Below are 24,601 nucleotides of genomic sequence, written 5' to 3'. Positions count from 1 at the left end.
AGAATAAAAAGTCCTAATCGCCGTTTTGTATTTTGTGCGTAGGCGTGCGTATAGCTCCAAAACAAACAGTAAAAAAAAGACAAAAAAGGCAAATTTGCTACCCCCCAAAAACCGTGCGATCGTGCGGCATTACGTAATGACACCACCCTCCGGGCGGGTGTCCCGGGTCCGGGCAGCACCCGTAATCCAGATTCAGCAGAGAGCCTTCGAGAGTTTGAAAGCCGCGTAAAAACTGCCGCCAGAAACACAGCAAGAAGCCAAACCATCACCAAAAACCACCACACACAGTTTTCATAAGCATAGATCATATGCATGTTTGTGAGTGTGAGTGTTTTGTTGTTTTTTTTGTCGACTTCCAGCTTCCAGCATCCAGGCCTGCCTGTTGGCTCGAATGTCTCGGCCTCGGCCGGGGGGTTGTAAATTGTGCGTATATAGCGTTTCCATGGGGTCCATGTTTTACATCGTGTTTGCAGCCTTTCTCTTTCGCTCAGCAGCAAAAATGGAAAGAGAGTATCAAAGAAAAGGAGAGAGAAAGAGAGTGAAGGAAAAAAGAAGCAAGAAGAGGAAAGGGAGGAGGTAGATATTTCATAATACATCCGTGGGCCAATTTCGGCGGCAGTGAACGCATTCCTGGGCGGCACAACACGGTTATGTGTGATGCTGCACGCGGAAGAGAGCGTACGCTGAGAAGGCGCCCGAAATCGTTCTTTCTCTGTCCCCTGCGGGTGAGGAAGTGACTCAAGTAGCGGATGAGGAGGCAGGGAGGAGGGAGACCCACTGGCCGAAGAATACCGGGCACACTTTCTCCTTGAACCGGACCTGCCGGACCGCCGACGCTCACTCACGTACACACGCATTCGAAACCCGGTTCGCCGCTTGGTGTCCAGGTGGTGGATGGGAGGGTAGCAAGGTGCTCCGTGTCGCCTGACTGTTTTTCATGGCCGCAACCCTTTCCCTTTCAACCTTTTTTTTTTCGGCCTCCAGATCGACCAGTTCGTTTGTTTATCTTCTCTTCATATTCCATTCACTTTCTCCCGCGTTGGGAAGGTTGTTTTTGTTGTATTTTTCGTGCACTCCTCGTTTTGTTTATTTCTGAGTGTTGTGGTTTTAATTTCGTCTGAGCCGCCGCTGCATCTATGCATTCCTGGCATAGTTCTAGTGTCCGTGCACTCGCTAGTTAATGCAAACGACGTACTGGCCTGTCGCGTGCGTGTGTGCGTGTGTGTATGTGCCCAGTTTACTCCCAAAACGCTTCGTTCTGTAATGGTAAGCACGCTGATTGAATTAATCAAATCACGGTTCCCGAAAGGGCGCACACCGTACACACAATCCGAACAAAACGCACCCGGAAAGCAGACAAACAACCGTGTGTGTCCCTTTAATTCTTTAAAAGCCATTCGCAATAAAAGGGACAGTTACAGGCCAGCGTACAGCACACATCCTGAATCAGAAACCATCGCCGCAGGGTCGCCGTAATTGGGCGGTCGGGAAGGGGGAACCGCATAATGCACGCACACACGCACACACAAAACGCTCGCGTTACGGTTCAACGTCCCTGCTATGTCGTGCGTAGGGTCTCACTTGTCGTGTTGACGGTACGGCTTTTAACCTTCAGGCAGCATTAGCCAATGCTTATGCTTATGGATAATGCACACAAGTACGCAACCCCGCAATGAATGGCGTTGTGCGGGAACACGAGAAAAAAACAGTTATTTATTTGTTTTTTTTTTTTACATGTGCTGGTGCGATAAAGTGTGCCTACTGCAAGGATAACGGATGTGTCAGATGATTTTTGACAGGCTACCGTCGAACGGTATGACATTTAAATCACCACACGCACACGCGGTGGAAAAGGGGAACGAAGGGGAATGTGTCTTGCTACGCCGCTCGCTCATCCCCCCCCTCTCCCCTCCTCCCCTCCCACTCTCTCCATATTGCGATTGCAAACCCCATTGGAAGGAAAACAATATGAGCGCGTGGTCCGACGACGGGATTCAGAAATTGCACCTGAAGAATCGGACAAACGCGCCAGAGAGAGGACGGAAGAGTGCAATAGAGATAAAGAGAAAGAGAGTGTGTTTGTGTGTGTGTGAGAGAGAGAAAGAGAGGAAACACATAGCCGCAGCGAAAGTAGGACGAATCTCACGGTGAAAGTTTTCGTTCAGCTCACCTATTTCTCTCCCCGTTTGGCGGCGGGCGGTGAGTCTCATCTCACACGGGAGCACGGGAGTCAGAGCGCCAGAGCGAACCATGAGCGAAATCGAGCGTAAGTGTGTAAATTTGAAACCGTACACACGAATTTTGAGGATAAATCAGAATATAAGAAATATATATGTTTAAGACTAATTTTGACAAATATGAAGTTTTAAAAAATATGTATAATAATTTAATATATTTCGTGCACTCTAAACACCTTCCAAAACTGTAGTCCAAAACGCAAAACTCTGTATCTTATCATATCATGGCTAATATCGCTAACGCAATAACCTATCCCACATTACTGCCCTATCGTGCTCGTTGATGCGAGCACCCTTCAACCCAGTCGCTTTCAATTTTACCACCACCGGCGGCACCACGTGCACCCGATCGGTACGCTCGCTCATAGTGCAGGCGCAACTGCGCATTCTGAGAAACTAGCAGCAGCAGTTCGCGCGCGCCGCATCCCTAGCGCGAGAGGGTTCGTCCGGCTGGTTCATTCCGACTCGTAGCGCGAAACAGTACGGACGTGCGTGCGTGCGTGCAGTACAACCCCGGGGGAAATAGAAAAAAAACAGTTGCCTGTAAGGTGATTGTGAACTACACACAGAAAAAAACCAACCAACCAAGCCTGGCAAAAGTAATAATCGTTCGCGTGATTTACCATTTACACCATTCTGGCGTGGCGTATGTCTAGAGTCTAGGCGTAGCGGTGCGCATAATAAGGGAGGGTGAGAGCGTGCGTGACTGTGTATGTGTGTGTATTGCGGGAGGAGGAGCAGCAGTAGCAGCATAATCTCCCGTTAGTACGGGAAATCAACGGGGTTTCGGCCGTTGATAGAGAGCGTTTAGATGCAGTTAGTTTAGCCAAAACCGGGCATTAGCGAAGGGGTTTGGAAGGCGTGTGCGTGCTGGTGTGTATGTGTGTGCGTGTCTGTAGAGTCTAAACGAGAGGTTTGGTGATGCGGTGCACACCTGCAGCCAGTGATGTTATGGATGTTCGCGGGCGACCGCTCTTAGATCGGTCAGTTGGTCAGCAGTCGTCGAGCAGCGAACCAGTCGGGAAGACGGGCAAAGCTATCCGTCTAACCCCTCAATCAGGGTCTACCTGACGTCTGAGAGACCAGAGACAGTTCGAACCTGTCGCAGTGATTGTGTGTCTACGTGTGTCCATATCGTTCTAATCACAGGAGGTAGTCGTCGTGCACTGGCATAGCCATCACGAGCCACCGTAGCAGCTGGGCTGTGCTGTAGAGAGTGACTTTCCATCAGTACCTGCGAACACGACACCCGCGTGCGTAAGGAGGCGGTTGGGATGTAACAGGAGTAGGTAGTAAATTGGTCTCGAAAAAAAAAACGGACAGACAGAGGTGCAAATCACCAGCACCAAGGGGTACGTCGCCAGGGAGCCCATCAGGACATTAAATGGAACTCTCCGTGCGTGCGTGTGTGTGTGTCTGAGTGTGTTTAGGGGTTGAAACGACCTTAACCAGGCAGATTAGGCAGTAACGACGTCTGCCAGCGGATTCACGGCACAGAACGCAGCACGTGCCCCCGTTTGTAACTCTAAACGCGGTGGTGCCTCGTTTATGCAGGAACAGGCTCTATGCCAATCAACGCAATGCAAAAAAAATCATTCCTCCTTCTGGAGCCCGGAATGATGTCGTGCAAGTATATGCCTTAAAGCTGCAAAAAAGGGCAACGACGTGACAGTTCGTCCGTGCGGGTTTTCGATTGCGGAGCGCCAGATGGCGGGACAGAGAGAAGGTTGGGCGACCGCCCGGCCCCGAGTGTGCGCACAAAAAAGAAAGGGGCGACGAAAGAAAAGTACTCCTGCGTGTGTGTGTGTGTGCGAGTGCTTGTGTCTTTCCGTGAATGGGGCTTCAATGGCCAGGAACTGGGGGAACACCATATCCAATGGGTTTGACGGGGCTTTTGCTGCTTGGATTTTGCCTTTGAGTTTTAGGACCTCCGATTGGATTTATTGGATGGGCAAAACTCGCCACTCCAGCCAAACACAGAGCGAAACGACTGACCGAAAGAAGCTGGCCGCGCCTGTCCCCGTTCCGATACTGCCCATCCCACAGGGAACGGAGCAGGAAGTTAGGCAACAAGGGAAAATTATCTTCCCTCCGGCTCCGCCGCGAATCTCTTATCCGGAAGACGACGCGCGGCAGGCGACAGCGAAAGTCATACCGTGTCGCGTGTGTGTGTGTGTGTGATTGTGCGTGTATGTGAGCTATCATTCCGCATGGAGTGTGTATGTGTGTGCTATACTTTTTCCTCTTCTTTTTCTTCTGCTGATACGACACAAATGCGGCGTTGTGTGACACGACCACGTCCTCGTCGCTAATTCTCTTGGCGGCTTCTCTTCGCGCTCTCCCCCCCTTTAAAACGCGCTTGATTCCGCTTGAAGCTTCAAATGCCTGATGCAATTTAGGGGCACCGTCCAACCCAGCCAGTCTTCGGTGCTGGCGTACCAATTGACCTCCCCTCCTCCCCTACTCTCCCTCCTTATAAATAGCCACGGCGGTACACATGCGCACACACTGCCGTGCACGTGCTTTTCCGCGGTTTGACAGCTCGCAGCGTGCCTGTGCCAGGAGAAAAACGGAAACGGTGTAAATTGATTAATCTACATGTGGCACCGGGGCAGAAGTGCACCGAAGAATTTGAAGAAGAGGAAAGAGAGAGAGAGAGAGAGGTGCGAGCGTGTGCCCCCGGTCACGAGTAATAAAGCCCCCCAAGTCGTCCCTGGAGAAGGGACATGTAGTCGCCTGATTTGTTGCCCCTGTAAGAGGCGGGGGGGGGCTCCACACAATCGCAGGGAAGACCTCTTTCACTTGGACACATACTCTCTCCTTCTCTCTCATTCACTCACTCAGTTTGAGCAGCTTTCTCGCGGGTCGGGTCCATTGCAGCGTCGTCCAAATCAAAGGAGGGCGGCAGTTGCAAGGGCTGCATTTGTTTACATGTCGATGCACTTACGTCCCGTACATCCCTGTTGCTGCAGCGGAGCGGGCTGTACTGGCAGTGGTGGTGGTGCGAGGTGTTCAAGCAATGTTGATTGAAATCTTCCGCTTTTTCGCTGTTCCAAGCGGCCCCACACCCTAACACTTGTGGCGTAACGGGGGAATTACCCTCTCTCCCCCTCATTCCAAGGGTGGCAACGATAAGTAGATAAGAAGCGTGAAGATGGCCGTGGGCGCTGGTTTTTTTTTGTTGTGTGTGCTAATTTTTTGCAGGAAACCCTTCGCTTCCGATTCTAAATGTTGTGTTTGTTTACAGGAATTCTTTACCGCAGGTCAGTGTTTCCCAAGTTTTGTGCCCCGCAGAGTGTGTGTGTCCCGAGTGCGGAATAACAACAACACCCGTGCTTAATGTGGTTCGAATCCAGGTTCACAGGCCTTTTTCACCGTGAAGAAATAGTGGTTGTGTGTGTGAGATAGTGTGAGTTGCTTGTGCGCGTGTGTGTGCATTATTACCTACGGTATTATCAATGATAATCGTTGGATAATACAACGCCCGGCCCTGTGATTCCCGTCCTTCCCTATGTGCAATATTCTTTGGTTGTGAACGCGCGCGCGTTTGTGTGTGTGTGTGCCAGTGTGATTGAGTGTGTGCGACAAACCGCTCCAAACCCAGCTGTCGCACCATTACGCTCGGCAGTGAGCTATTTCGCGCCTCATTAGTCCCTCGTTAGCAACGAGCCGTCGCGCCGGCAAAGAGCGAGCGAGCGATCGAGCGCCAACCGCACACCGACGCACACATCAAAACCATAACCCCGCCACCATAGGGCCTATCAGGGTGCAGCGCCAGGAGCCAGGTGCAGCGGTTCGGACGCATCTTCACAACGGCCACGGCAACGGCACGAAGATGAGTGACACCTGCGGCTCGAAGGTGATCGAGTTCTACCAGGACTCGGTCGTGCTGATCACTGGCGCGAGCGGCTTCCTCGGCAAGGTGCTGCTCGAGAAGCTGCTCCGCTGTCTGGAGGCGCGCAAGATATACGTGCTGATACGCCGGAAGCGCGACTACAGTGCACAGATGCGGCTGGAGCAGATTCTTAAGTCGATGGTAAGTGGAGGAGCGAACGTAGATGATGATGACGGCCACGCGCGTCCACGCGCCCGCGGATGTGGTTAAGTGGGGCAAATGAGCGACGGGAAGCAGTTTGTGCGCACAAGTGACTAGGCCTGGCCGGCGTACCGTGGAGCCGTTATGCTTAATTAAGCAAAAATTTCGTTATTGCGCACTCGCGCTGCTCAACACGCGGGCCGCGGCATTGCGATCCTCGCCCGAATCTGGGCCGCGTAGTTTGGCACTTCAGCTCAGAAAACTCTATTTGAGATAATTCTGTTTCGCTCCTCACTCCTGCACGCAATTTGCACTGCCTACCGCTAGATTTTGGTCTCATTTTCCATTAAGAACTTCTTTTTTTTTTGCTAGTAAAACACCGTTCCTTCCCCGCATCGCATCACTTTCCCAATATCCGGGCATCTTGCTGTGTTTACTCATCTCTCGCTCTTTCCCCCGTCTCTTATTGCCTACAGTTATTCGACCGTGTTCGGAACGAGACCAAGGCAGCGAAGGCCCTGTTCGACAAGATCGAGGCGGTCGAGGTAAACTTCGAGCGGGACGATCTCGGCCTGGAGCCGGCGCTGCGCGATCGGCTCCGGCAGGAGGTGGAGGTCGCGTTCAATCTGCTCGCCTCGGTCAACTTTAACGAGGCGCTCGACCAGGCGCTGGAAACGAACGTCGAGTGTACGCGGCGCGTGCTCAACCTGCTCAGCGGTGCCCGGCGCATCAAGTCCGTCATCCACGTGTCGACGTTCTACTCGAACTGCAACCGGACGCTGATCGAGGAGAAGATCTACGACGACATCGGGTTCGGCGGGTACGACAACATCAAGAGCACGTTTGCGAAGCTGCAGGACGACCACAAACAGTTCCTGTCGCCGGTCGTGCTCGGCACCTTCCCGAACTCGTACACGTTCAGCAAAAAGTGCGCCGAGGTGGTGGTGCGCGACAAGTTCGGCCATCTGCCGGTGGGCATCTTTCGGCCACCGATAGGTAGGTAGTGTGCGGGTGATGGGGGCAGTGGGTGCTTAATGGGATCTTAATTTGATGAGAAAAAATGAACGGAAGAGAATAAGATACAGATCGGCATAACAACAATTAGTGATCGGAGCATTGATGCAATTGAAACACACGCTTCACCATTTTTTTATCGATTTAGCTGAGAAGTAGCATTGATAAAACGTACAATCAAGAGGGAAATCCGGTCAGCCTTACTAATAATAACATGCCAGACAATCTAGTTAGAATTGTAAAGCGGTGTCAGTTCAAAACAATAGGACGCTATCAATTTCCTTCAGACAAACGATTAATTAAGACGATACGCTACCGATCAATGTGGATATGCTAATGCGAAACACGATAAAACACGCAAATATCAGCCGTTTTACACGCACCACGCTCCTCCGATCCGTTTTTCTCGATCTGCAGTCTGCATAGAACGATACACATCTTATCACTATCATTGTACTAGCTTTTCCCCTTTAATTAGCGTTCCAAACCGGTCGGTTCGAACTGGATTAATGAAAAGCAAGTGATTCGGTAATTTTCCAGCCCGCTCACGTGGCTTTACAGCACGAGGCACTACCGCGTGTCTTTGATAGTGAAGGACATTGTGTTCTCCATTGCCTTTCGGTTCAATTCACGCGCCCGATTAACAACCACCCCTCCAAGCACAAACATTCGACATTATTGACCGGCTCTATGTCTCTCTATCTCCTTCTCCCTCTCTCTCTCTCGCTCTCAGTGACCTCCAGCTACCGGGAGCCCGTACCTGGATGGGTCGATAACTTCAACGGTCCGAGCGGCATGGTGGTGCCACTGTCCCAGGGGCTGTACAGTGCCGCCCTGCTCGATCCCAAAAAGAAGCCGTTCATCGTACCGGTCGACTTCTGCGTCAATGCGCTGCTGGTGTGCGCGCACGACGTGAGCAAGTCGAGCGTCACCAAGAGCATTCCCGTGTACAACTACACCGACGACTGCAACCTCTGGACCTGGGACCAGGTGATCAACGGATTCTTCAGCGGACTCGGACCAATCCGGAAACTAGTGGCGTAAGTGTTTTATAAAGCCAAAAACGAAGAAAATGCCCTCTGGGAATTGAACCAATGTCTAACTGTCTCTCTCTTCCTTTTCTCTTTCATTCTTATCTCACCAGAAAATACTTCACCGGCACAATCACGGTCAACCCGGTGCGGTACGCAATCTGCAACGAATCATGATGTTCCAGGCCTTCTGTTTGGATCTGATCCGCACTTTCAGTGGAAAGGAAAAAATGTAAGTAGTTTGCGCCTTAGCTTTTCATTCCCCCCGCCAAGGTCTGGTCCATGGGTCTAGTGGTCCTGACATAGTTTTCTTTTGTGCCTGTGATGCACCTACAGGTTTGAAGCAAGAATAGCGCAACATAACGGGGCACCTATGGGACGGCTCGCGGGGAATCCGAGGGAAAGCCTCGTCAGCTGTGCCAGTTTGTGGTCTGCGGCCTTCCCGCTTCCGAGGCCCTCTATAACCAACGCGATAACGGGAACTCCACACTTAGGAGCTTGAGGTTTTATTTTCTCCAGCTCTCCTTCCCAGTTCTCCGGTTAGGATAAGGGGCCTGTCTATGATGGATGGATGGCGTACAGCAGCAAAAATAGGGGGGAAAATGGCACACACCAACCCCTCTGGTGTGTGCCGGACCTACCTACCTCCTTTAACTGATCCCCACTGTATCTTTCCCTCGCACACACTGGAAAGGTTTCGCGCGAAATTCGCGCTAGAGAGTTTGTTGCTCCGGTTTGGCTTCGGTGGTCTCCTGGTTTTGTTCGCGAGCAAGGGGCGATGTGGGGAAGGGTTTTCGCTGTGTTTAATCAATGGCAAAACTGGGTTAGCCGGCAAACATTGCGGCCTCTCGAGTTGGATGCGGGAACGGCGCAACAGAGCGCAGAGCAAAAATAGAGCGGATTGTAGTAGCGCCACGCAACCGAGCCCCCTTCTCTCTCTCACACTCTGGATGGGAAGGGGGAGAAGTTTTACGGGCCAGGCAAAGGAAAATTCGACGCAGTGTACCATAAATTAATACCGTCGAGCGGAGGACGACGTCGGCTGGAGCCTGCGCGGGTGGGGAAACTTGTACCGAATGATAATCCAAAACGCTCGCACTGGGAAGGTTAAGACTCGACGCCGAAGAGGCCATCGAACGAAATCGAGAAATGGAACGGTTGTGTTGTGTTGTTTCGCTCGCGCACACACACACACACACGCGCGTACCTCGCCGCCACTCTTCATTTCGCCGTTGATTTTCGCTCGTAATGCAAATTGCACACCGGGTTTCATAAAGCTTTCACCGAACGATCAAACGGGCACGCGCGCGCTCGCGCCTGTGTGCGATCGATGAACTCGATCCCGTTTCGCGAGTGACTCATCGGCAAGGGCGGGGGAGAAAAGGAGCGCTAAAGATCTGCAGGGGTTGCAATTTTTCCGTACGCTCAGCGGGTGGAGCGGTGTGGAGGCTTTTCATGCCACCGCTTTTGAAGCATCTTCGCCGCCGCGTAAGCCAAAGATACGCGCTTTATTAGGTGAGAGGAAGGCGAGAAAGAGAGAGAGCGAGAGAGAAAGCAAGAAAAACGGGCTTTACGATTGTTAAATCAATTCGAACCGTTTTTCTTCTCTTTCGTTTTGTGCGAGTGTATTACACGCAGATGGTTGTGTGTGTGCGTTATTTTTTTTGGTTTTACGTTTTTACCTTCTTTGTTTTTAATTTTTGGGTCCGTCTGGGTGATGAGTTTTCATTTCGTTGACACAGAAAAGCCTGCTCGAGACACATGACGTTGTGGCGTACGTAACCGACATTTCTTAATTTTTTGGTGGTATTTTGTTGTTGTTGCTCTGTTTGAGCTGTTTTGATTTGTACCAATTATAAGATTATTTAACGATCCGATAACATATTTATGCACGATGGCGTTTGCGAGAGGGGAAAAGAGAACAACAAAGCTGGTGAGGTGTAAAAGCAGTTCATTATTGAAAAGTGTTAATTACGGCCAGAGTGTGGCCTTCATCAGCAACCATTGAAGCGTATAGAGACAGACACAGATGTCTTAATGCTATTATGTGTGCATACTTCAACAGATAAGAGATACCGTTGGTGAATAATTACTGAAATTCTCAAATCAGAAGGCTTCATCTTCTAAAAACCGAAACATTTCCACTTGAGAAAAAACTGAACGCAAACGCAAATTGAATACAAGAACTATCATCACTGTTTGGCTAATTGCAACTGTTTTCTTCGCAAATCAGCATTATTATATTTCTTTTCTGCACCTCATCATTACGCGTTTTGCCCCCTGGGTAATGCAGCTTGAGTAGGGGGTAATTCAGCAAATTACTCTCTACTAAAAAAAATATCTCCGTTACGAAGGAAACTATTTTCACCATCTGTACCATGTGCAGACGCTTTGCTATTATTTTCTCCCATTTTTTGCAATCAATCTTACTGTTTTACTATTAACCAGCACCAATCGTGGTGAACAATTCAAATAATGCACAAAATATCCCCCTGCATAATGCCAACCGATTAAGAGCCACTGCCTGCTTCGAGAATAACGCAGCACATTGCATACCTCGCAGGCGCTTAGAATGTTTCGCAATACGGGAAGCAAGCGGGAATAGAAACGTTCCAGAAAATCCACTACGAAACCGGGAATAAAAACGGTTCCGAACACAACAAATGAATAAACAACCAGCAAAACACAACACACAAAAATTGCTTCACACACACCGCTCATTTGCATACTCCCAGCGGAGTTAGATGGGCTGGTTTACGGTCCAGCACCTCGGCACCTCCCGGTTTGCTGTCCTGCAGGATCGATCGATCTCTGTAAGGAGAATCTGACTCGATACAAAATTCATCCACGTGCAGCCCGTTGACAGGGCAACGAACCCTCCAGCATCCCCAAACAACTTGTCACTGTCCGGCGTTGTTTGTGCAACATTTAAGCTCATTAAAAATGAAGCGAACCCAACCCGAGAATGCTGGCTGGCCTGAGAAAGGATCGAATTGGTTTGCTATTTTGTTTTCGCTTTGCGAGACGAGAAGGCTCTACTCTTGAGCTGTCTGGATGCTGGCTTCCAGAACGCACCAGCACAGTATTTCGTAACATAATGCAAGAACCAGAACAAGGGTCCGAAATTTCAGACGAAGATTATTTATAGTTTAGTTTTGATGCTTTCCTTTTACGTCACAGTCTGGGAACGCGCACAATGTTTTGTGAAGTTCAATCTGCGATCGATCGATCGTTTGCAGTATGTGTGGCGGGTTGTCAGCTGTTGAGCAACGGCAACCGGATCGAGGTAATGAGTAAATTGGTGCTTGTACTAACCGCTGAACGCTGGAAAGGGTTGGCATTCGGCACGACACTGGCGTAATACGATCGCGACAAATCGCAACAAATCGTGTCTTAGCGCGGCAAGAACAAGCCGTTCCAGGGTCAACCGCTTTCCCGATTTGCGGTGTATTGAACCATGTTTGGCGTTTGCATGAGCCACCTTGCACTAAATGCACCGCAATAGACAAGATTCTTGAGGGTTTGAGAGTTGATGCTGATGATGATGACGATGACTACGATGCCCTCGGACTCATATGCTGCTCGGACACACAGACACACATTGGAGTTTCGCTGCGAGGTGAATGGTAGATGGCCATGTCACCGAATTCGGACACGGTGCTCCCAAGGCAATCGAGCCGGGAGAGTTGCATGGCTGCTGCTGTAGCTGCTGCAGGTGAATCGATTGCATAATTAGCGCCGATCTATGGTGCCGATGAACCGTTCATACACACTGCTCAAGAACTGCACCGGGGAGGGTTTGCGATTGCAAAACGCCAAGCAATTGACGCTTAGGAGCGGCAATGGAAAAGGTTCGTCCCTTGCAGCGTTCTTTTACCGGTTCCGAGTAAAACCGATTGGGGCAATGATACGTAACAAGAAGGGCTTATGATTGCTTTTCTAAAGGCGACCCGAGATGAAATTAGCTACTCTCTGCAACGCAACGTTGTCTCTGAGCGGTGGAATGGGACGGTTAGGAAACACTGTTTGACATTTCTTGAAGAGTTTCACTTTCTGACGAGATCTTAAGCACTTTTAACAGCGCATATTCCCGTTGTCTACATAATAAAAACGTATTAACTAACCTCATATGATATCAGGGTACTTAAATCCCACTTTTTTCCAATAACCAATAACTGCAAAGGTTTACGATTTCTCCCTCACCCGGATAGATGGCTAAGCAACAGCCACACACAACCGTTTGACCTCTTTCTAATCTGCGCGGGAAGTCCATAAGGCACCACGCCGATCCTCCGCAATCCGTTTGAGCCCCCGTGCGCCCCTGACCGAGGCGCGTTGTCACGATGATGTAACACACTTTGACCCAAAATCAGAAAAAGACAGTGCGTACCCACCCGGGAAGGTCCCGATACGTAGTGTGGCCTAGTGGCCGAATCATCATAGCCCCACACATCACTGCCGGGGGTTCAATCCGGTTTTGGCAAATGCGCTAGACCAGCGCGCGCCCGCGCGCGCCCGAGGATGCTAATTTTTGGGAGCACGAAATCTCGCGACATACCTATTACATAGCACACACACATCGCGTTCGCATTAAAAATGGGCTGCGGCTCAAGTTATGTCAGCCGTCTGATGCGTGAAGGCTGTTGTTGTTGTTGTTTTTTATTATCTTTACTTTCGGTTTGTCCAAAGCGAACAACACTGTTCGCGAAGACCTCAAACTGCCCGGGCTACAAGAGCTCTTACAAGATGCAATTATTTAATTAGCTCTCTCGGTGCAGTGCTTTAATGTTTGATGATTGTGACCTTCCCTCCCTTTTGCATGTACACCTTTTTGCACAAGATCCCTTGACCCTTGGAAGTATGTTTGCTAATCTTTACCCCTCTCCCTCTCTCTCTCTCTCTCTCTCTCTCTCTCTCTCTCTCTCTCTCTGCGCACAGTATGCAACGATTGTTCTCCAAGATGGTGACGCTGAGCGAAGTGTTGCGCTTCTTCTGCCTGAACGACTGGAAGATGACGAACGACAACATCCGCCGGATCAGCGACGAGATGTCCCCGCTCGAGGCGGAGATGTTCCCGCTCGACATCAGGAAGATCGACTGGACCGAGTACTACCGGAACTTTGTGCCGGGCGTGATCAAGTACGCGGTGCAGCCGCGCAGCCCGCGCAGCCCCAGCATTGCGGAGCGGAAGCTGAAGGAGTCGAAGGTGCGGGAAACGAAAAAGCTCAACAGCGGCCTGTTCTACCTGCTGTGGAGCTCCGTGTTTATTATTGCGCTGAAGATATTCAAAAACCTCTTCAACAAGGTGTGAAGAACTTTCCAACTCCAAGTACGCTTCCAATTTATTTAGGGTTCAATTTAAGACGGAAAATGGGACACGAACACACACACTCATACACAAACAGACACACACACACACACATACAAGCTGCAATCACAAGTACATGCTGATAAATAGGGGTAGTAGGTAATAAGGCAAATGGCGCAGAAGTATAGAGGTCCTGCCAATAAAAGACACGTCGCAAATTCACGTCGCCGCAAATGCGCTTGCGCAACCAGCAAACGAGCCAGCCAGCGGGCAAGCAGCAACTATTTACTAAAACGCATAGTAATCAAGCAACAACAACAAAAAACAACATGCATAAACGCGAAAGAAAGAATTATAAAAGTAAAGCAAGCAAACAAAAAACATAACGGTAACGGAAAACATCAAACAACACGGAACAACAACATCAACAAGACAACAACATCATTTAAAGTATAGAATAATAATTACAAGCAAAACAAAAACAAGAACAAAAAAAAGAAGAAAACCAACAAAAACAACTTTGCCACTAGCTACGTAGAGCTAAGGATACCTGAAGTTCAGTGACAGAGATTTTTTCCAACAAATGATAACGATTAAATTAATTAATGAATAAAATAAACATTTTGTAGGCTTTTTTGTATCCGGTTTCGGGTTTGGTTTGCTTTGATTTGCGAAGTATGCGCTATGGAGTGTATCACAGTGTGTGTGTGTGTGTGTGTGTGTGTGTGTGTGTGTGTCGTGGGTTATCATTGATGATATCAGAGGGTTTTCAGCGTATCAATGCTTGGTGGCTTTCTGGTGATTGATGACGTCATAAGATATAGGAGGTGGAAAAAAGAGAAATTGACAATAGCTGATTCACGGTAAGCAATAGTGATGGGCGGGTCGACCCGAACCTACCGTGTCGGAGCCATCCACATGCGACCCGGAGCGCTCCAGGTCGTAATTTTGATTCCGTGGTTTCAAGCCCAGAAAGGACCGTGATCCTCAATTCGTAGGACTGACTATTTTGCTATCTGGTATGAAGTCAACTGAACTCGTTTGAGCCCACTAAACGTACTGAACTCGTTTGATCCCACCAAACTTACTAAACCCACTGCACTCGTATGAACCTACCGAACTCGTATGAACCTATTGAACTCGTATGAACCTACCGAACTCGTTGCACCCACGGGTCGAAGTCGCATATGCTTTGCTGAACCTATTGAACTCGTTGCACTCACGGGTCGGAATCGATCAAGTGCCGTCGGCCAAGCCGCACCTGACTCCGGGTCGATCCGTTTGTGGAGTCGTATGACCCATCACTAGTAAGTAATTCAATCTGTATCATTTCTACCTTTATTGGCTTTGGAAGCGACCCCGAACCCATAATCAGACGCTCTAGAACTTCAACTGATCTCAAACCTTCATTGTTCCTGGAACTGATCCCGAACCCATACCATTCCAGAAACTGATCCCGACAATATACCGTTCCTGACTCATATCAGATGTCCTGAAACCGATCCCATACCGACCCAAGAACCTACCGAATCCAAGATAGCTCTGAAACGCTCGGAATCATATCGAATCGGAAACAAGTCCTGGTACGCTACCTACCTGAATACCATAATTGATTCGCTGCGGAATCCGATAGCAGAAGATATAAATAAAAAAACAAGAAGAAGTAGAAAGGGAATAAGAAGATGAAGAAGAATGCAAATAAGAAGAACACGAAGGGAAACATAACAAATATTCAAAACAAAAATGATTAAAATTAAATAAGCAGCAGATGGAGCAGCGGAATAAAAGGAATAAAAAAGCCAATAAGAAGGAAATAAATAAGATGAAAAAATAATTAAATACTGGTTATGGATTCAAGCCACGTATGGGACAACCCTTTGTAAATTGCTGCCTAATCAGTCCCTGCCACGTATAGGACTGATTATGCTGCAATGGATCAATTAAACCAGTCATTTCTCAGATGAGTTCACGAGACCTACGGATGCGAGAGGTCGTACTTTTGAAGTCGTCTCACAATTCACCTATCTTGGGTCAAAGGCCAGCAACGACAATAGCATGGAAGCTGAGTTGGGCGCAAGGATGCTGGCTGCCAACCGGTCATTCTACAGCATGAAAAATCGGTGCACCTCAAAGAACCTGTCGCGACGTACGAAGCTGGGACTATATAGCACCTGTATAAGTGCCTGACGAAACCCTCTTAGCCGCGTTCGAGAGGAAGATGCTCAGAAGCATTCTTAGCCCCGTATGTGTGGAAAGACAATAGGGGAGCCGTTATAACAACGAGCTATACGAGATGTACGGCGACCTCACTGTCGTACAGCGTATCAAGCTCGCCAGGCTCCGGCGGGCTGGCCATGTTGTACGCATGGAAACGTAGGACCTAGCCCATGAAGTATTTTTAGGACAGAGGGGAAAAGGTCAGAGAAATTGAGGTGGCAAGATGGAGAGGAGGCGTCCACCATTAAGGCCGGAATAACGGACTGGTAGATGAAGGCGCGCGACCGTGAACGGTTTCGAAAACTCCTGAGCGCCCGCAAAGCGATTGTAGCGCCGGATAAGTAAGTAAGTAAAAGTTGAAGCTTAAACGAATAGAAAATCAAATAACCATCGAAGAATAAACGAAATAGGAGTGGTTTGAATCAAAATAAAATTTTATCAAAAATCCGCTAAATACCATGAATTGCTACACTCTCCCCGCGCTCATGAACTTGTGGGGAATGAAATCGTACATGCAGCCAATGTGTGGGAAAAGGCGAATAAGCTATATTTAAAAGTCTCTATAGAAATTAGCTAAACTAAACTAAATTATATGTGACGAAAAGTTGCAGAAAGGTTAAAAACACTGACCTATTAAGATTAAGATTAAGCTTAAACGACTGGAAAATCGATTATCCATAGAAAAAAAAACGAAAGCTCCATAGCTTCAATGGTTTACTCAATAGATGGCGTTTTGTAACACATTATTATATTGTTGTATTTTTCTTGCCATGTGTTTCGCCTAGCTTTATGTAATCATGGCCGATATACCATTGTAACTTACTGAGCAAAAATCCATAAAAATGGTCCTGACCACACGCCCATACGCGGGTATCATGAGCTAACACCATCGTTACTCAAATCTCAGTTCGATTCCGGAAAGTAGGTCCGCCCAGCGTTATACGGAGTCGTTGGGAATTGTCTCGAATCGCACGGAGTCGTCCGGAGTCATTCGGAGTCTGAGTCTTCCGGAGTCGTTCAAAGCCCTTTGGAGTCGTCGCAGTCGCGCGGAGTCTGTCGGAGTCGTTGGAAATCCGAGTCATCCGGAGTCATTCGGAGTCGTTTGGAGTCGTCCGTTATCCGATTACAGTCGACTCCGATCGACTCTGGACGACTCCGAATGATTCCGATTCCGGTCGACTCCGGTCGTCTTGGGATGCCTCTGACGACTCCAAACGACTCCGGACGACTTCGACTCCGAATGAATCCGGACGACTCCAGGCGACTCCGGACGTCTTCGGACGAAACTAGTATTTCGGACAATATCTGGAGTCGGATCGGAGTCGTGGGTGCGCTCCAAAGAGCACATCACTAATGTAAACAATCGTATCGCCGTTCTAGTCTTAGCGATGCATAACTTCAATGCGAAACCATACAACAATGCTATGAAAAAGCACTCAAATCGAGGAAAGCTCCTCTGTCCCAAGCGCCACAGATTAAGCTTAAACGACTGGAAAATTGAATATCCATAGGAAAAAAATGAAAGCTTCACAGCTTCATTGGTTTGATCAACAGATGGCGTATTGTAATACTCATCATTATATTGCTATCCTTTTCTTGCAATGTGTTTCGAAAAGTTTCATCTTATAATGACCTATATAGCCTTCTAACTTTCTGAGTAAAAATCTATATGAATGGTCGTGTGGTCAGATACGTGGGTATCAACACCAACGACCATTTCTCAAATCTCACTTGCTTCAGTACTGGTAGGTTCCGTTGGAGTTTAGTATTTAAACAATCGTATCGCTGTTCTAGTTCTAGCGATGCATAACTTCAATGCGAAACCATACAACAGTACAGAGGAAATGAGAAAGCTCTCCTCCAAGCGATGAAGCTCAACTGGTTGGGGTATCCCACCAACAGATAGCGCCACCAGCTTTTTTGCTATTTTTAGAATGCATGAGTCGTTTGGCGTCTGCTAAACGAAGTCTTTCTATATTCCGTTTAGGTAGAGAACTTGAGTCGTTTAGAAGCCGTTTAGTGGTCGTTTAGTGGATTTGTGGCACTTGGGTATCCCACCAACAGATGGTGTCACCAGCTTGCTGTTACTTTTAGGATGCATCAGCCGTTTATCATCTGCTAAACGAAGTCTTTCTAGATTCCTTTTAGGGTGAGAGCTTGAGACGTTTATACTCCGTTTAGGGGTCTAAACGTGGATTTGTGGCACTTGAGGACCAATTTTTTGTACTTGGGACCGACTATTCTGCAAAGGATCAACTAAACCAGTTATTTATCCTTTTCTTCTTCTTCTTCTTTGGTACAACCCAAATAGCCAGAATTGCTTAAGCAGCTCATTTTGGCACGCTAAAGATCGCTGCTCTAATTCGCCTTTTGCAGTAGATAAACAGCATCAAAGTTCTATGTGGGTCTTTCAAACAGCGCCTAAGCAGCTTCCTTATGCCACTATGCCAGGGATTATTTTTCTTTGTGTTTTATTTTCAAGCAAGCGTCATCGATGAAATAAACAACAAGATTTTTTTCGTTTAAACACATGTGTATATTTTTCCTTTGTATTAATGAATTACACAAAATTTTACACAATTTACTGATAATTCACAATCACTTCACTCAATATTCATTCTTCAATTAACGAATCTAACTTGTGCAGCAGCAATGAGATTATTGCCGGCGTCCGTCTTTGACACTTTGACAAGAGCCAGTTCGTACTGATATCATGCATTAAAAATCTATAAAGTTCCACCAAGTTCAGTACCCTTTCTTAACAAGCCTTCAAGTTCCATCATGAACCCTACACATAGTGCTGATCAGCCGCAAAGTTCCAAAGAGTACCATGTGCCTGTTAAAAAGCTCCATAGTTCCGCAAAGTACCGTGTATCTCTTAATCAGCCACAAAGTACGACATCAGAACAATTTTTCGTTAAACAGCCCTAAATCAGCTATAAAGTACGAGCTGGCTGTTTGGGAATAAGCGTTGTCGGTCAAGGCCTGCCTGTACTACTATTGGGCTCGGCTTTCAGTGACTTATTTATTACCATAGCAGGATAGTGAGTCCTAGTATGCGGGTACGTTCCATTATGAGCTTGAACCCATGACGGGTATGTTGAAAAGTAGAACGAGTTGTCGACTGTACCACTAGACCGGCTAAATTTATTGCCATTTTAGCACCGACAAACCGACGTGACACTTCGAACAAAATGAGCTTCAAAAGTTGTCTCCTTATTTCAAATGAAAATACGTTAAACACTAGCGCCATCTCTATAATGATTCGCTTACTACACTGACACAGAGAAGAAACTGCTAAACCCCCTTTTTGGTTTTCTTCGCAAATTCGTATGCGTATTGTTTTATGTACTTCTCACATCTTTTGCATTGATTTGGAAACTTATAAAATGATTTTCCTGGGTGTTTTGTCCAATAATTCTCACAAAATCTTGCCTCACACTTCCTTTGCCATTTGTATTTAGAAAAGTTGTTTACATCGAAGCAGCAGGGAACAGAGCTTACTTTGACAGAAGTGTTCGCCTCACTGGTAAATGACAGTACTTTCGTGTGGGACACTTTTGTAACGCCAGTGTCATGTCGGTTTGTCGGTGATTTTAGTGCCAGCAGAGCTTATTAGTGGCTAACGCAGGCCTACATCGACAACTTGTTGCAATAACAAAAATACAAGAAGAATAACAACTACAAAAGGGACAAGAAAAAGTAAGTCAAAATGCAAAAGTAAGTAACAGAAGAATTGGAAAAGAAATGATAAATTAAAGAATCAGGAGTACAGAAGAAGAAGAACGTGTTATTATTTCGCGTGTAGTTGGCGTATATATTTCGCGGTACGTGTATACGCACCGTGTTATTTTTCCTGCTGTCACAACTGTCAAACGCTCCGCTTGCTCGTCAAACGTCAGTGCCGGAGGAAAAACCCGCGCATTTCAAACAAAACTCGACCCAACTTGCGATTGTGCAGTGCAGTGCGTGTGTTGATTGTTTGTGTTTATGTACATTTAGCGTGAAAATTCGCTTTTATTCACTCTATCGCGATGAGTGCTTACTTTGCAGACATCGATGCCGTCTGCTCCTCGCTCGGATGGATGGACGGCGAGGTGTACAAGATGGATCCGGAAGCGGTACAGGGGCTGAAGCACCTGATCTGGATCCTGAAGCAGGACCGCCCGGCGCACGAATGCCGTCGCTACATCGGCGGCAAGCGTATCGTGCAGACCGATCTGATACCGATGGTCATCAGCAACTTCGACAAACCGGACGTGGTCGATGTGTTGCTCCGGCTGCTGGTGAATCTGTCCTTTCCTACGCTGCTGCTGTACAACGGTAACTATCCGAAGGATGCGGCCGAGCAGCGGAAGTTCATCCGGCTGATGGAGATCTGCGAGGAGTACAAGGAAGCGTTCTCGCTGAAAAGTTTCTGGTCGGTGTTGGGCGATCGGCTCGAGAAGATTCTCCACACGGTATGATTAGTGTTGTCGTGGAAGAATGGTGTTCCTGTTCTCAGGGTTTATGTTCTCCTTTTCCAGGACTGGGCTTTGCGCAGCGAAGCGGACGGACTCATCATCGAACGAATTCTCGTGCTGATCCGGAACGTGCTGCAAGTGCCGGCGAACGTGGAACGAGAGAAGCGCTTCGACAACGATGCCAGCCAGCACGACTGTTTGCTGTGGGCGCTGCACCAGGCTGGCATACTGGACATAATACTATACATACTCGGGTCGCCGCACGAAAACCGCTTCCTCATACACACGCTCGAAATCCTGAGCCTTGCCTACCGGGAACAGTCGGCCGTCCATCTGGCGGACGCAACGCTGCAGCGTACGAACACCGAGAAGAAGACGGACGAGCTGTTGCTGATAAAGGCGCGTCAACCGACGACAGCAGCAGCTGCAGCAGCAGCAACGACAACAGCAGCCTTGGGGAAACCGCCCGCTGGGCGTCATTCGCGGTTTCGCGGCACGTACACGTTCAACAATGTGAAATCCATCTCGGACAGTGATGCCGTTTGCCACCAGTCGCTGGGCAGATAATGCGCATGGACTTTAGCTCGAAAAGCATCGCCAGAAGGTGTCGTTCCGGAACGCGAAGGAAACGGAAACGTTCGAACGGAAGAGCATCTTTTCGGTGCGCTTGTTTTTGCGCGAGTACTGCATGGAGATTCTGCGCGTGTACAACAATATGGTGCGCCAGGCACGGCGCTACCTGAGCCAGCACGGGACGTCGGTGTCGGAATTTCATGACGATTCGTACCTGCTGTGGGCCATACGGTTCTTTCTCGAGTTTAACCGGCACAGTGGGTTTAAAATTGAACTAGTGAGGTATGGTTGGTAGGGCTTCTTTCTGTGATAATGTTTTTGTAACACGTGATACTTTATTTTCCAGTGAATCTTTGAACATCGACACGTTTCATTGGACGGTGACACGCATGGACACGTACACCGAGAACATTACTACGATAAACACGCAAAGCCGTCTGGGCAAGGCGTTTGCATCTAACTATACAGGTAAATTCCGAGCAACGATGAAGAAAGCTGTATATTAATACATTTTTTCTTGTTTCACACCCGACGTACCGGGAGCTTCTAAACAATATGCATGCGCTGGAAAAATAAGGATACACGGCTTCCGAGCTTCTCTCGGTACTGCAGAACAACATCTTCTACGTCGTAGAGTATCGTGAAACGACCCTTCACCTGTTGACGAGTTTCAAGGAAGCATTACATACAAAGTGAGTGATAAAAGGACTGAATAAGAGATTAGTTTGCTTAATTGTTTTTTTTCATATTCTTTAGAGCTTACCTAAGAGATGTCATAGAAGTGGCGCATCTATTCTTTAGCATGTTGCAACGATTCTGCAAGGGCACGGTACGCGTACAGGAGCGGGTGAAAGCAAAGCGCAAGAAGGCTAAAACAACCCCGTAGAAAACAACCGAAGAGCAAGAGGTAATTCAACATTGTCCTTTTTCCCCAACATTCATTCAATTCATTTCGTTATTTCGTTCATATTTCAACTTCCAGGAAAATATCGAAAATCGATGGCTGCAAGAAGCGCCAACCATTGCCTCGTTGCTGGAAAATGGTGAATTTAAGCAGCAGGAGCTACCCACGCCGTTCGATTCGGCCTCTTCCGTTCCTGTTGAGGAGCAAAAGTAAAAATATATTTAAATATATTCCATTTCCCTTAGAACAAACTGAAATGCCTTCTAACATGCTCTTACTTCTTCCCCATCTTTCAGAGGAGATTGTTTGAAGAGCATCCATTCGTTGCTGAGAAAAAGAACTACGAACAGGCAATCAAAATGCTGTATGCTGCAAGGTACGCTCTTGAATATTTCGATTTCTTTCATTCACAACCGTTTAATGTTGTTAATATTTAAACTCACGCGCCACAGATCGGTTTGGACGACGAGCAGCTGCTTGGCAGCGAGACTGCCACCCCGGATGAGGATCTGATCACACTTCAAGACATTTTCGCCGCCAATTTGTCTTCCGGTAATGGCTTTCCGCTCCGTAATCGATCGCAATAGTGTCGAGTAATGTTTTTTTTTCTTCCTTTTTCTAGCAACTGATGGGGGGGGACGATAATGATGGTGAGATGCAAGAAGATTCAGAAAGAAGATGAGCTGGAGGAGGAAGGTAAGCAGTGTTGGGAAATATAATGTTCTAGTTCTGAATATTTGTATACTCCTATTGTGTACGTTACAGAAATCGTTAAGCATGAGGAAAAGGATTTTAAATTTGAAGAATTTTCGAAACGGTATGAAACAATGATCCTTCTTCCTAATTTATGTTCATTAAATTCAATTAAAATCCTTTTTCATACAGCCTGGTAGACCATCGCGTGGTTTATGCCTGTACGACGGTGCTAACGGATTGGGAAAAGATCAAGACCACATGTCTGAAGGCGGCTGTGACACTGCTTTACCCGCATTTGTGTCGAGCATAAGATGCCCTCGATGCTGTTTCAGGTGAGGAAATGCTTTCGTAATTGTCTAAGCGCTATATTTAATGCTATTTTACCTTCAGGTGTCACTTTTACGCATATTTCAAGCTGTGCTGAACGCGATCGAGGATGAGCATTCGCGCGAACTTCGCCGGCTTGCGATTTACACCGTGCGTCAGCTGCACAGAAGGGTGCTGACTGGGGCCGAGGATGATGGTGGATTGCTGTTTGCCGAGCTGCTGTTTGCCAAAACGTCGCGAATCGCGTGCGCACTGGAAATAGGCTACGATGAGGTGTTCAACGATAATGGAAGGTATGCACCAATGGATAACGTGGCTTTAAGTTAAATTTTACGATGCCTTTTTGGATACAATTTCAGGAAAAGCACAGCTTCCCAAAAAGCATGGACCGAAGAGCAGGAACAGGAGCTGCATCGCTTGTTTATGGAAATCAAGAAAATCCACAAACAGATCAGGGTAGGAATAATCCTCCTTTTCTTTACTTTCCTTACCGTGCTTGGATTGATTGTTGTGCTCTGTTTTAGATGTTATCGACTGGCTGCTTGAAAATCTGATCGATCAAACGCGCACCCGGCGTGGCGTGATGAAGAGCTGAAGGAAATGGGCCTTACCTTTAAGGCGCCGACCAAAAGAGCAACGCAAACCGGCAGCAAAAAGGCTAACGCTTGGACGCCCCGACGAAGACGGCAAGCTCGGTGTGCTCTACGAGGAGCTGCGGCTGGACAAAAACCCGCTCAAGAGCATTGCGGAAGCGTTCGAAAAGAAGTTCACCCGTCCGCCATCGCTCGGCGCATGGTTTACCTGGGATTGATTGCAGACGTGGCCGAAATAATGCCATCGAAGCGGCGTTGCCAACAACGAACGGCGAGCGAGCGGTAGCGATGGTTCGTCGCAGGACGACGAAAGGAATAGCACTTCCTCCGACGAAGAGGAGGAAGAGGAGAAGGCGGAGGAATTTAATCAAAGCATCACAAGCAGCTGAATGAGCCGCTCGTGAAGAAAAACTGAAAGCGCTCCGTGGCGACGACATGAAGCAAGCCGTACGGTGGATCGTCGAATGCTTCGAAGAGGTTCGCAGTCTGTACGAAGACTCGGATCCATCGGAAGACACCGAGGGAGGCGTTCCGATGATTCCGATTGCACCGTACCAAACCGCTGCCCTGAAGAAACCGGAATTCAAGCGTTTGCTACGGTCGCTCGGTGTGATGACACTGGCCGGCAGGTGAGAATGATTGGCAGCTCTGGTTCAAAAGGTTCTTAATGATTTATATTCCTTCCATTCGTGTACCATCGGATACCGTTTCAACTGACGCCGGAAGAGTTGAAAAAACGCATGGAAATATTAACTGCTTTCTGTGAGCACCGACAGCAGCGGATGAAGACGAGGAAGCGGGAGATCGAAGCGTTGTTTTGCCTTCAGCTGCTTCAGAAGATGAAATGGATATGAACAACCACTACGAAGAAGAACGCCGATCGATGTCACCGCTGATCGTGTCGGAAGATGATCTTGCAGATGAAGATCGTCCGGGCAAACCCGACAGCTGCTACCTCCAAACGAAACCGATCTGATTCGTCCGATGCGACGTCGGAAGTGTCGCTAGTACAGCGGCGCAAAAAGAACAAGCGCTAAGTCACAGAGCACAGCTAAGTCTTCAAAGCAGCGAACGTCTGCTTCGCAGCTCGCTGAGTCGGACGATGAGGTGAAAATAATATCGCCAAAGCAACGCGGCTTGTTATTTCGGACGACGAATCGGACATTGATACTACCTCTAAGCAAGCAACCGGCGGTATATCC

The 24,601-nt window shown here is 48.0% G+C and overlaps 1 long non-coding RNA gene and 2 pseudogenes across 1 annotated transcript; all 3 read left to right on the top strand.

Annotated features, from left to right (window-relative positions):
* The first annotated feature begins 2,670 nt into the window (after positions 1–2,670).
* On the top strand, positions 2,671–14,263 carry LOC121603249 (annotated as a pseudogene).
* A 5,469-nt stretch (positions 14,264–19,732) lies between these two features.
* LOC121603250 lies at positions 19,733–23,685 on the top strand (annotated as a pseudogene).
* Positions 21,764–22,118, top strand: LOC121603251. Its single transcript, XR_006006630.1, has 3 exons — positions 21,764–21,786; positions 21,862–21,992; positions 22,080–22,118. It is a non-coding gene; the product is annotated as an uncharacterized LOC121603251 (long non-coding RNA).
* Positions 23,686–24,601: the final 916 nt, after the last annotated feature.

The sequence above is a fragment of the Anopheles merus genome, unplaced genomic scaffold (genome assembly GCF_017562075.2).
Source record: "Anopheles merus strain MAF unplaced genomic scaffold, AmerM5.1 LNR4000974, whole genome shotgun sequence".
Taxonomy (NCBI): Eukaryota; Metazoa; Arthropoda; class Insecta; order Diptera; family Culicidae; genus Anopheles; species Anopheles merus.
The sequence above is the reverse complement of the archived record's forward strand: the minus strand, read 5'-3'. Positions and strand labels throughout refer to the sequence as shown.